At 51.4% G+C, this 12,720-nt stretch overlaps 1 protein-coding gene across 10 annotated transcripts in view; it reads left to right on the top strand.

The window, feature by feature from the left end:
• ATOSB (atos homolog B) overlaps nucleotides 1-12,720 on the top strand; it is a 40,881-nt gene that overhangs the window by 7,213 nt on the left and 20,948 nt on the right. For 3 of the 10 annotated variants that reach the window (XM_068924326.1, XM_068924331.1, XM_068924327.1), the window contains exon 3: nucleotides 12,112-12,225. The exons of 5 other annotated variants lie outside the window; for them this stretch is intronic. The gene's annotated coding sequence lies outside the window, so the exon portion shown is untranslated. Of the gene's footprint in view, nucleotides 1-6,782; nucleotides 7,139-11,456; nucleotides 11,781-12,111; nucleotides 12,226-12,720 lie in introns of those variants that run through there. 2 more of the 10 variants (XM_009685394.2, XM_068924332.1) reach the window with 2 other exon arrangements.

Consider the following 12,720-nt stretch of genomic DNA (forward strand, 5'->3'; position numbering starts at 1 on the left):
ACCAGTCCAGAGACTTTTTTCAATTGGAGTCTGGGCCTCATCCCTTCCTTTCCCTTCTGTTTCCCAGAGAGTGAAGCCTGATGCTGAAGTGGTACCCACAGCAAGCGAGGCAGGGATGCATTCACCTGGGAAGTTAGGAGGCAGAAAGGAAGAAGTCCCTCACCCATGTCAGCCCTGCCCTGTGCAGTGCAGACTTCCAATCACACAATGCAGTAGCAGCAAAGCAGCCCCTTTATCTGGCTGAGGAGGGGCAGTCACTAATACCTGCTCCATGCTGAGATCCCAGGTCTCTCTGAGCAACAGAAAGGAGATGGATTAAGTAGTAAGAGCAGAGGGAAGATTTGGTCTCTGTTCTGCTGGAGTTACTTACAGATCGCAGCCCACCAAGTTCACAGTCTCCTCTCAGGGCTCCCCTACATTTTGACAAGTGGCATTTTAACCTAAAGCTCACCATGTTGGATCCACTTTAATCCCCTTGCTGACCAAACAGCTTGATATCTTCAGGGACAGCAACTCTCCCACACACGTATAATGCAGTTTCCTCCCACTGCCTGGCCATAACATGAAACTTTTTCCCTCTCCTGTAACCCAGGTGATAGCAGTGAGCTGGTACTTGGACTGAGTTAATCTTTCTAGTTCAGTTTAATGCAGCCGGCAGTAATCTGGAAGCAAGTACACCTTGCAGATCCTTGAATAGACTTCTGGCACCTCTGTCAGGAATGAGGCATGATGCCCTTGCTTGCAAGCTCCGTAGACCTGGCTAAGAGGGGGTTTATACCCTCAACCAAAAGTAATCAGCGTGACGCTATTCAGTCTGTCGTTAGCACATTGTGGCTACCATTGTCCCTTGGCCTTACTAGCCGAGGTAGTGCTAGATATTCTTTCCACAGGAAACCCCAAAGAAATGCTGTTCCCCCTTCAGAGATGGGACTCTGGGTTCCTTGTGGGTATTAGCGCTGGAGTTATGTGAGGAATCCCCTCTTTGCCCTACCATCTCTGTTGCGAGTAGGCTGGGCATTCAAAGATGTTGTTCTTGGGAGCGCTGGGACAGCTGAATCCTCGTTCAGTTCTCACTGCTCCCAAGAATGGAGCAGAGGATCATCTGCTGGGGCTAATTTTAGGCCCCCGAGCATTGCCTGTGTCCCTCTGAAGTCCTATTTGTGTGCAATCTTGCCGGCTCCCTGCTAAGAGCTATGTGAGAGTCCTGTATGTTAGTGTGCAGAGGTTCTGCAGGGCCGTAGTGTCCCGGAGATTAGGAAGAACTTTGATTCCTCAGTTACTTAAGGTGTCTAAGCCAAATCCTTTCCCTATCAGATGTATATGTGACCCTTTTTTACAGCCCTAGTGCCAGCACCCTCCTTTCCCTTTGGACCTTGCTTTTGTGGATGCCCATGCATTGCACAGTGGGAAGCTGACTACAAGCTGCCAGCTTCCCTGCCTTGACTGCCAAAAAATGCAGCATCCCTCCTGTTGCAGCAGTCAGTTCGTGTTGTCTTGGAAGGGTGCATCCACACCGAATGCAGTCTTCCACAAAGCCTTTGGGTGTGGAAATATCCCAAGACCCACAAACGAGAGATGAGAGCACCGCTCTGGCCTTTTCTGTACGGCTGCATGGCAGCGTGGCATCTGCCACTGATGTTCTCCAACCAAGCATAGCACAGGGTGAGGCCTCCTGGCCTCACCCTTGTTTATCTACCCAAGATTTTTGGCTTCTCTGAGCTTTTTGGTTTCCACCTGCTCATGTTATTTTTGTCAGGTATCCCGGTTGAGCTGAGGTTAACGCTGAGCTTTGTTAAGTTTCATGTTGAGGCAAGACATAGCTCTGCAGTTTTGGCCCGACTTTATTTTTAGCCCCTTTAAGACATGGTTAATGGTATCGGAAGGAAGTTGTATGGTCTCCTGAGCCCCATGAGTCACCTTGGATCAGGACAGAGGCTTTGCTAGCTTTTGCTGTAACGCTCAAATGATGTAACCGTTTGTGGTGGGCCTTCCTGGATGTGTGGAAGGGCAAGGGAAGGAGCAGCAGTGGGGAGGGAAGCTGAGCTTTTCAGAGTGTTTTGTTTTTTGGTTATCCATTCTGTTAAGTCATTAAATTAATTCATCAAAATATGTTGGCAGGTATCACACCTGGATGTGGTTCAGCAGGATCTTTTGTCTTTCCCTTGCATCTCATCTGTGTAGGAAAGGAAAGAAAGAGGGGAATTCTGCTTACATGCTAGGTTGGATAATTTTTTAACAGCACATAGCAACAGTCGACAACAGTTTTTAGGACAGGAAGTGAAGCAGGATCTTGTCTCCAATTCAAGCCACAGCAAGGTTAAGTGCAGCAGAACAAACCTGCCTAAAATGGAAATGGGCTGGGACTGGAGACCAGAGACTTATTGTCTTAAGGGATGTCTGCTAGGCTGCAAGAAGAAAAATCCTGGACCTCTGTTTCCATCAAACCTGCTACTGGCACAAGGTAGAAAGAGGTGCGTGGAGCTTTCTCACATCCAGAAAGCCCTCCTGTGCCACTGGTGACAGCGCAAGAGGGCTGGCTGGGCTGGGCAGGGGGCTGCATATCGCTACACGGAGTAGGCAGTACAGGAACGCTTGGCTTGACAGATGGTAACGCTGACTGGCAGAGCATCCTCCCTGCCGCAACGCAGCGGGAGGATAACGGCTAGGGGGGCTCCCATCTTGGGAGTGGACGAGGTCGGGTGTGGGCACCTGGGCCCGGAGCAGGCACCTTGCAGTTGAAGGGGGTAGGGATGATGGCTCCTGGGGGTGGCTTCCACCTCTGCCCCCTTTTATTCCTCAGGGTGATGAGCTTTTGGGGAGCCCGATGAGGCTTTCGGGTACCCGGAGTAGGTGGTGTATGGGGTGCGCTGCGTTGGGGACGGCGAGGCTGGGGGGAGCCGAGACAAAGGAGGGAGGCAGCGGGACACGCTTGGGGGGATTGCTATGGCAACCCGCCGCTGGCAGCAGCACCGCGCTTTCCCCAGCCTGCGCTGCTGCGGACGAGCAGCCAGGACCAACACGCAGCCCGGTGCGGCCACGGCCCTCGACGTATCTCAGGTGGCCAGGATCCTGGCACGCCGTTAGGAGCTCCTTCCTGGCAAGCCTGTCTCCTCTGCATCTTTGGGCTCCTTGCGTGCTAACCTGACATCCGGAGCTCCCCCAGAGCCGTTCTCCCCAGGCCCCTGGGCAGCAGCCGCTTTTGTCCAGTTCTTCCTCTTTTGCCCCTCGCTGGGGGATGGGCCGGCACCTCCTGTTTGTAGACCTGTTCTGTTTGAAGCCTGGAGTTGCAGATCAGGCCCAGCCTGAAAGAAGCCGCTCTCCTAAGCCCTCTCCCTGAATCACAGGGAGTAGCTCGTCATCCTGCTGCCCTTGCTCATCCTCAGGTAACTGGTGTCAGTGGATCCAGCCATCCCTGCGTCTGCCAAGGATGCCTGGCCCTGTACGGTGCCCTCCATCCCGCGCAGCCTGCTTGCCTTGCTCCAGGGTTTCTATAGGCTGATGGAAAACAGACGCTCTAATTAGCTACGTGATATGACCCTGAGGCCTGCCCCCAGAGCAGGTGAAGGAAAAGTTGAATATTTCTGAAGCTGCCTTTGGGCAGACCCTTCGCCAGACCCTGGTAGGGGGCCTCGTTCTCCTTACTGGATGCAGCAGGGAGCATTGTCCCACTGGCTGCACAGAGGAAATGGGTCAGGAAGCCAAGCTCCAGCCTGGCCATAATGTGAGTGTGATTAGGACCTGACCTATCTTCTGTAAAGTGCCTAAAGCCTTGGGTGTGAGCCAGGGGCAAGGGACTGGCTGGAAGCAAGCAGAACTTGCTCATCTTAACATGTACTGGTATGTGAGCTGTAAACCTCTCTCGTTACACCTCTCAAAGGTCAGCACTCGCAGTGAACCGCAACACCCTGCCCCCAGCTCTGACCCAGCCCTGAAAGATAAAGGAGCCTGCCCCACCTCCGGAGGATGCTCTGAACTTGTGCGGGTCAGATGTGTGGGGCTGTTATGGGGTAGTGCACTCTGTTACGGTGCCTGTGCTCAGAGTTCAGCCGGGACTAGGACATTCAGGCAGAAATGGAGGGGAAAGGGTGCGTGTCTATGGGCTGCCTGAATGATGCTGTATTCACAAATGTCATGATCCTTTGCCTAAGCTGTGAGCGCTCCTTCCATCTGTGAACCAGAATACAAAGCCTCAGAAATGCCTATGACAACTATTTCACTCTTTGCAGTCTACTGTAGTATCCAAATCAGATTTAGGGTGATTTTAAGATCTGTGTAGACTGCCCAACTCTGTCCTGTGCTACAGTTCCAGCCATCGTCTGTAAAATGTCTCCTGGACTCCAGACTCTGGTGCTCCCGAGGGAGAACAAACAGGCAGGTGGAAACTGGAACATGGAGCCTAAGTGAAAGCTGTTCGTGGCAGATAGCTGTGCCCTTCCTCCCTCAGACTTCCAAGGCAGGTTCCTTTTCTTTACGAAGGGGAGCTGCTTGCTCGCTCTGAACTGGCAGCTGAAGCTCCCTTCCCGTGAGGGAAGCTGAGATATTGGGGCAATTTCAGATTGACAGCTCAAGAACTGCTTTTCATGTATTTGACCTTCAGCACTTGGTGCTAGAACTGGCATTGCAAAATATTATGGGCAGTAATGGCAGAGCGTGACCAGAATTCATTGAGCCAAGCGGTAGTTCCCTCTCACCCTGTTTTTGCAGCCTATTGTTTCTGATCCTTGCTCCGATCTGAGGCCCCGAGGTGTACTGCGAAATATCATGGAGTGGCAGCAGAGCCCAGTGGATAAGGCTCTGAAGTACGTGTGTGCTGGCATGTTGATTGCCAGCTTTTAGGGAAGAGAGTGGAGGTTTTTTTGCATTTATACAGCACCTAGCACGCTGAGATCCTTGTCTAAGACTGGAAATGCTGAATGCTGTTATCTGATGAGTTATATCAGTGTCATCTTTTGAGTGCTACTCCCTCTTTTTGTGTTTTGCCTGCTCATTCTATACATTTTTAAGCAGAGCACAAAGGAACAGAAAAACCCAAAGGCAGTGGGGTCACATTCTCAGCTACCGATTTGGGGAGGAGTTAGACATGCAGTGCTGGAATAAGCATTTAGGGAGAGGCAGCCAAGAGAGATTTCCTTCTGGATGAGCTGTTCTGTCAAAGTTCGGAAAGTACTGTGTGGTTACGTGCTGTGTTTCGCTGTTGCCATCTCCTAGGCTGATCTGGAACATGCAAGCCTGCTTATAGTCAGATGGGGACACCGAGTTGAACAGTGTAACTGAAAAACTGGCCAATGTCCTTCTGGACATCAGCAGCAACCTTAATGCTGCCTCTACTGAAGTCCCCAGCACAGTTTCAACAAAGATGTGTCTTTGAGCCCAGAAGTAAACTTTGGCTTGATGGGTGTTTCTACTTGCATTCCCTAAATTGTGAGAAGATAGTTGAGCCCAGCGGTGGTATGCAGCTGTCACTGTCTGGAAGATGCATAAAGAATAGTCTGCAAGAGCCAACTCTTTACTCAGCTGAGACTTGGGGAAAGCATATCTGGGCTGTCTGTACTCGGGTTTTCTTACTGCCAATCAGCAATGCTGTAGCTATGCAGAGAAAGTGTAGCATAGACAGGTTAGCGCAGTCACTTGTATCCTTTCTGTGCCGGCGTTTCCATCACTGATGAGATTGGAGTAGCTGGACCAGTAGTGGACAAGAGAGTAATTCACTTCTTGTGGCCCTCTGTGCTGTGGCTGCCAGCAAAAGAAAGCGGCTGTGGCATCAAGTAGTAGGTCTGAGCTTTTTGTTTCCATTCATATTCTAGGAGCACGCAACAGCCAAAATACTAACAGTTTTTGAGGAATTAGCATGTTTTCAGCTTTTTGTCTTGGGCTGGCCTGCCTACCTCTCCCCAAGGCTTACCATCTGGGATCTAAAGGGATTTGCTGTGATCTGTCCTGGCCGTGTAATAAGTCTTCATAGAGAGAACATACGAATTTGTGGCATCAGGCTGCCATCCTGAAAGTGCTTCTCTTGCTGCTGTGCCTGTTTCCTGTAGCTGAAGGGCTGTTTCATGGCTTGTGTTTGTTGAGGAAACAGACTTCAGATTTGAAATAGCTCTCCTCTTTCTGCTCTGCAGCTCTCTTCCTGGCAGTTCAATAGGAATGATTTATTATAGATTACAGCTCTCTTTAATTGTGTTTCTCTACAATGTCATACTGCTAGAGTAACTGAAGAAAACCCAGTGATGCTTCCGGAAGGAAGGCTGATATCAGAGGCCTGTCTTGCAGCAGAGGCTTGAAGCACAGAGTAACAGTTTACCAGGAAGCGCTTGTATTCATTTGCTGGTTGCTTTTGGATAGGAAAAGGCATTTTGCCCTTGAAAACTTCCCTACAACACAGCTCTAAACATTGGCATTGCTGATGGAGCTGCCTTCCGTAGCCTGAGAAAGCTGCAACCAAAATGATGATCTGGAAAGAAAAGTCAAGTTCTGTCTTAAAATGAACCCCTAAGATGAGTGGGGTTTTTGTGTGTGTGTGTGGTGTTTTTTTTTTTTGGTTGGTTGCTTGGCTTTTAGCACCTAAAAGAAAATGTATGACTTCTTGTACAAATCTTTGCAAGGAAAGAGCATGGAATTACCTTTGGAGTGAGCCTGTCTGGAACTTGATATGTCTCAGATGTGTGTTAAGAGAGAAATGAAAAGATTGTGCTATAAAGTGATAGAGAATAATGAATTTAATCTAATAGATTATGTCCAGGGAAATAGAAGTGGGGTAACGATATTGCCAATAAATGTGGTGCTTCACATGGTAATAACAGGAAATACCAGCTGAATCACTTTCCCAGGGGGAACCAAAAGGATCTGTTCTTCAAGGAGTCCCCAAGAAGATGGAACCAGGCAACTGAGTGACCTGAAGCTGGAGAGAGATGCCAAGAAACTCATAGATGAGCAGTGCACAATAGCTGTGCGTCGTTCCGCAGCATAAGCTTTGCTTTCCCGTTCAGTCGCCCTGCTGAACCAGACAACAGCCTTGGACTCTTAACCTTGTGATCATGACAAATGCAGTAGAGAAAAAGTAACTTTAATAACTTTAGTGAAATGTCTGAACTGGAGCCAACGTGAACAAGCCTTCCTCCTCAGCCTCTCGCTCTAGAAGGTAGGTGGGTGGTGATTTGCTGCTGCACCAAACCTAGACGCTGTAAAGGATGTTGGCCTACCTGGTGTGGGTGCTAGAGCTAGTTGTGCTCAGCTAGAGCTGAGGAGCAGGGACTGCCCTTAAGACCTGATTCCGGGAAGTCTTAACAGTTCTTACCTGGTAGGCCAGGCCCCAAACTGCTTTTGGAGGTTTGTGGTGAAAATGCAGAGCCAGTCTGAGGTCAGTACATAGAAATTTGTCCTTTGCTCCTGGAGCTGGACCAGAGGATCCAAGTCTTTACTCAAACATGAAAAAAAAAAAAAAAAAAACCAAACCAAAACTAAACAAGTTCATGGGTAGCTTTAAGACCATAGTGAAAACTGGGACTGGATCTTGAGATGCATGAGTGTTTTGAGCATAAGGCTGGGAGCAAGGAAGCTAGGATTGTATGCTTAGTTCAGGCATTCTGCCCAGGGGTTTTCAGGTGAGTCATAGCACTTCTCCGTATCTTACTCCTTGACAGGAAAATGGTTAAGAGGGGCCATTCCTGCTGTTGGGGCTGTTAGTGACTCTGTCAAGTGTTGTGGCAAATGTAGTGGAGTCTCCCTCCCGCAATGGAGAATTGTTTCGCTGGCCAGAGCAGGCAGAGAGATGACACAGTGGCAGACGAGGATATTCTGGTAACACTAATCAGGAGATGAGAACGGATGGCTGTATTGGTAAGGGCAAAAAAAGCAGGAGCCTGGGCCTGGAGGAAGAGGAGAGCTGACAGTGAGGTGGGGGAAGCAGTCCTTGTGGAAAGGATCCTGGTGTGGAACTTTACTGGAGAAAAGGAGGAAGAAAGAGCCTTTGCTTGCTGGAAGGAGGATGCCTTTCGCTCCCTGGGGAAGAGCAGTGAGGCTATCTTGCCTGAGTGGATCCACAGTGGGGCAGACGAGTATTTTGTAAGAGATACCAAAGAAGTGTGGGACGAGGAGATGCTTGCAGCTGCTCACGCATGAATTTGTGCATTGCCAATGCGATCAGCACTTGGACCTCTCTGACCTGCTCTGAGCAGGCGAAGGCTGCAGAGTGAGCAGAGTCAAATGCAATGCCTCAAGGGAAGGCATCTCCCAAATGCAGAAGAGGAAACAGCCCTGGGTGCCTGCAGGCACGTTTTGCTTTGGCAGAGGGGGGAAGTTGCCTTTTAAATGACCTACCCAGGCCAAAGCTGGATATTTGCATGTGTAGTTAAGCAGGAAAGCCCAAGTCTAGCTGCTTTCCTAGCCATTCGGCTTAGTGCTATCTGCTCAGGCTGCCATTTGGGCACAGCAGCAGAAGGAGCAGCAAAAGGAGGGAAGGAATGGATGCCTAAAACCTGTGTTTCCCTTCCCACAGCAAGGTGGAAAGAGGGACATGGTGAGTTTCCATCCTAAGCCTCATATGGCCCCAGCCAGCCAGCCAGCACACCCAGGTTGTGCAAGGAGGCTGCAGGATGTGCTGAGTCAACATGAGCATCCCCCCTCGGTGTGGGGGTTGCTGAGGGCTGCCAAGACGATGGGATTTTCCAGCTTGCAGGAAGGGTGAGCGCCAGCTGTGAACCACACGGCATGCTTTCCAATTTTAGCAAACTTGAATTTGTGTTACGGACCAGAAAAGGCAGTTGAGTCCTTAAAACTCTTTCAGACTGGGTTAGCAGACGCTTGGCCGTTCAGCTCCATCCCTTGCTGCAGACACGTGCTCCTCAATCTGAGCTTTTACTAAGAGAAATTCCACATCTGGTCCTTACGTTGGACCTGATAACCTTGGATGTGAACAAAGGACTAATGCTTCACTGTCATCTAGCCAGGAGATGAAAAGTGATCCCAGGAATACTCCATATATCCTGCGGTCCAGGACCAGCTATTCCATCTCCCCAGGTCCTCGGCAGAGAGGAGAGGCTGTGAGAGGAACATACTCTATTCCAACCTCTGTCCTTTTGCTGGCAACTCTGAGCAGGTCACTGCAGCCAGCATGCAAGTTAGTAGCATTGAGGCTGCTCTACTTTTTCAAGCCCTGGGCAGGGAGAAATGTGGAGAGCAGAGAGCTGCTGTGAGAAGGATGACCCAGCAAGGGGTTCCTGGAAGCGGTGACTTCCTCTGTTCACCTTGGTAGATTGCTCATTCTCAAACTAGTGATCTGTGCGTCAGCCCTTGTAACCAGGAAGCATTTCAGCAGAAGCATCAACTTCGTGCACTTCTTGCAGCTTAGCAAACTGCCCCCATCCACATTCAGGAAGCCTGAAGTTCTTCTGTAGTTTCCCCTAACCTCTCTTCCCATCCTGCCCTTTGACAGCACCTGTACTGTAGAAGCAGGTCACTGACATAAAGATGGGTGAATAAACTGGCTCCTCTCTGCTGACAGTTCCCAACTGGCTAGCCTGAAATGTGCTATTTCAAGGCAGCAAGGTGCTGTCTCTGTCCTTTGGAGGGATGCTCTGCCACTCTTTTTTTGCCACTTGGGCTGTAGAAGAGGAACACAAGGCAGTTGCAAGGGATCCTGTTTGGTGTAGGAGAGACTTCAAAAGCAAGAGTAGCTTAGCTATCTCCTGTCTGTTCGTCCCAGAGCCTGACTGAAGGATGGTGTTAAGGATGGTGTGTTACATCTGTTATTCACAAATGGAGAACTGTCGCTAGGAAATTGTTGCTGTCTGGCTCAACTCAGAGCAGTCCCCTAGCTGCTCTAACAGGATGTCGGACACATCACTGGGTTTGCTCTCAGCTCCCCCTTTTTCCTGGGGCTACAGCAAGGAGCTGGCCTGGTCTAGGAGCTCACATAGGTCTACTGTCTCAGAGACTCCCAGAGCTCGCAGAGAAGCCTATCTTTTCCAATACTAACAAGTGGATTCAAGCATGTCAATTTTAATTGCTGGGCCTGTCCCACTGGCAGCTGCTGAGTTTTGTTCAAGCACTTACCCAGCTCTGTGACCTTGGTGACACCGTGACCGTGGTGTTGGCTCTGCCTTTGACCTCACTGATGACATGCAGTGAGTACTGCAGATGTCCCACCCTACCTCCCTAGAAGGGACCCTGGAGACTGAAGCATCCTGATAAAAGGAGAGGTGGCATGTGGGGCAAGTCACTGGCTCCCTGTGTGATCCTGGGTAAGACTTCTGTTCTCTATGTTTTGGTTTTCTTTGCCCTGAAAAGGGAGAAAGGCTCTGTGAGCGTATGGCAAGAGTCAGGAGGCGCTGGGTACTGCACCTCTGTGTCATACCTGTAAGAATCCAGGGAGCTCCGTTAGCTGAACCAACAATTCTGACATATAGTCCTGAACTTTGCTCCTGGGTGAATATGACCAGAGCCCCTGGTCAGCGTGACTCTGACTCGCAGGGTATGGAGCAGAAAGAGTGAAAGAAGAGTGTATGTCTGATCTCAGTAATTTTTTTCCATAATCGATGGGAAATGGGTCCTTCCGCCATGAGGCTGCTGTAAGCAGAAGCGCAGATCTGCACGCCAGGCGTGTTGCACAGGCCGGCATCTTCTGTGCACGCCCGCTCTCTCTCGCGTTCCTTGACACAGATGGATGTGCTCTGGTACGCGCAGCCTCTCGCCGGCGGGGAGGCTCATGCTGCAGCTCTCGCTGGGCTCCAGCACGGTGAGCAGCTGTGATGTGATGTGCAATCCTGCTTTTGTAGCCTCTGTCTACACTGGTTCCCTCTAAGAAAGAGGCTGAGCTTAGCCAAAGAGCTCCTGGAAAGAAATGATGCTAGGATGAATGTGAAGGGAGAGGATTTGGGGCAAAGCTTGTTTCATTTGAACTTCTGCCCCTAGCATTAGGGGAATCACTAGTCTGAGAAGCAGTGTGCGGAGGATACGTATACATCGTATCATCATGCATATAGCTTCTTGTATTGTCCAGATTCAGGAACTGGCCAAGCCTGCAGGCCCCGCAAGGACCGCGGCACTAGCTGATGCTGAGCGACAAAGCTGTGCTTTAGAAGAAAGCCCTTCCCAGCTCCCAGGAAGCTGAAAGCACAGTATCCCTCTGCCCGAGCTCTGTGCCCATACCTTGGTCACCCCTCTGCCATCTGTAGGGCTGCTCACACTGTTTTTTAGCAGAGTTAGGTGAGGAGGGGAGCCACTCAGCTCAGCTCATCTTCTCTTCCCAAGCAGGGTCTTGGGCTCCCAGCTGTGTCTTTTGCAGCTGCCTGGAGAATTAAGCTGGGAAAAGCCATAGCCTGGGGTGGCCTGGGAAGGCATGTGCTGGCTGTACCTAAAGGAGGTTAGGTGGCAGGCAGCTAGCATATGGGTCTGCGCAGCAGCAGCACCAGCTAACCCTCCCAGAGCCAGAGGTGGGGGACAGGCTGCCAAAGGCCTGATAAAGTGAACGGGTTTGCCTGGAAGGCAGCCTGGGAGCCTGGAGGAAACCCTCCCCCAGCCTCACTCCTTATCTCAGCAGTGCTTACACATGGCAGCGCTCCCACTCCCGGGCTGCCTTGCTGCCCCCGTCTCCCCGATGCGGACTTGAGCCAGTGGCGTCATCTCTGCCCCTCCTGCCGCTGCGTGCTGCGGGAGTCAAGGCGTTTGGTGTAGCCTGGCCAGTTTTCCTGCCTGATTTGCTGCCTCGCAGAGCTTGTGGCATTGCCCTGACAACTGTGGCAGGGTTGCACACGCGCGGGCTGTGGCACAAACCGCGCAAACGGGTGAGTCAGGCAGGAGGAGGGGGTGAATCACAGGGGAATGAGTCAGCGGGAAGCCAAAGGCAGGTGCTCTCCCAGGGCTGGGCTTTAAGGGAGCCCAGGGGCCTGGCAGCCCAGGCTTGGAGATGGGATGGAGGTGCCAGAAGAGAGCTGGGAGAGCCCCAAGGCTTAGTAGGGGAAGGTAGCACCTGTGGCCGCTGCAGAGGCAGCGCGTCCTGGGCAGCAGAGCGGAGGGAACGGGCCAGGATCCCCGGTATCCGGCTTGGCCGTGTGCCGCACGTGGCCTGGGCAAGCACCGAACCTGTTCTCTGCTCTCGTCTCCTCTTGCCTTCAGTACTCTGCTGTCCTGGTGGGGCCTGGGAAGTCGCTGGTGTTGAGGCTTTCCTGGGAGAGACTGAAGACGAGCACTGCAAGGGAGCAGTGTGATGACCAGATATCCCAGCTTCCGGTACGTAGGGTGAATCCTTGTTCCCTGGGAGGCTGTGGGATGTCCAGCCAGCCCTGGGCAAACTGAGCAGGTCTCTGTCCTGGCTGGATACTGTCCACTGACCTTCTGTTGCGCTCAGAGTGGGAGAAGATGGAAAAATTAATGATCCCTGCTGGGCAGAGAAGGTTAAACAGATAGTTTTGTATTGAGTGATCATGGCATGTGGGAAGAGCCAGGATGGAATGATGCACTGCAGGCCTGGGGGCACAGGGGGATGCTGGCTCCAAAAGCCCGTCTGTGGTCTGGGCTCTGGCCCTGCTGCAGACCCTGTTGGGGCGTTTGAGGGGGTCATAGAGGGCTGCTTCCCTCATCCGGGGACCTGTTCTAGGCTGTTTTGTTTTTGTCTTCCCCAGCTGGCCTCCGGTGAGTTTGACTCCTTCAGATGGTGCTGCCCATAGGCAGGTCCCCTACGGACAGGATGGAGGTGGGCCCTGTAACAGTGCCACAGCAGCAAAG

Source organism: Struthio camelus, chromosome W (genome assembly GCF_040807025.1).
Source record: "Struthio camelus isolate bStrCam1 chromosome W, bStrCam1.hap1, whole genome shotgun sequence".
Classification (NCBI taxonomy): Eukaryota; Metazoa; Chordata; class Aves; order Struthioniformes; family Struthionidae; genus Struthio; species Struthio camelus.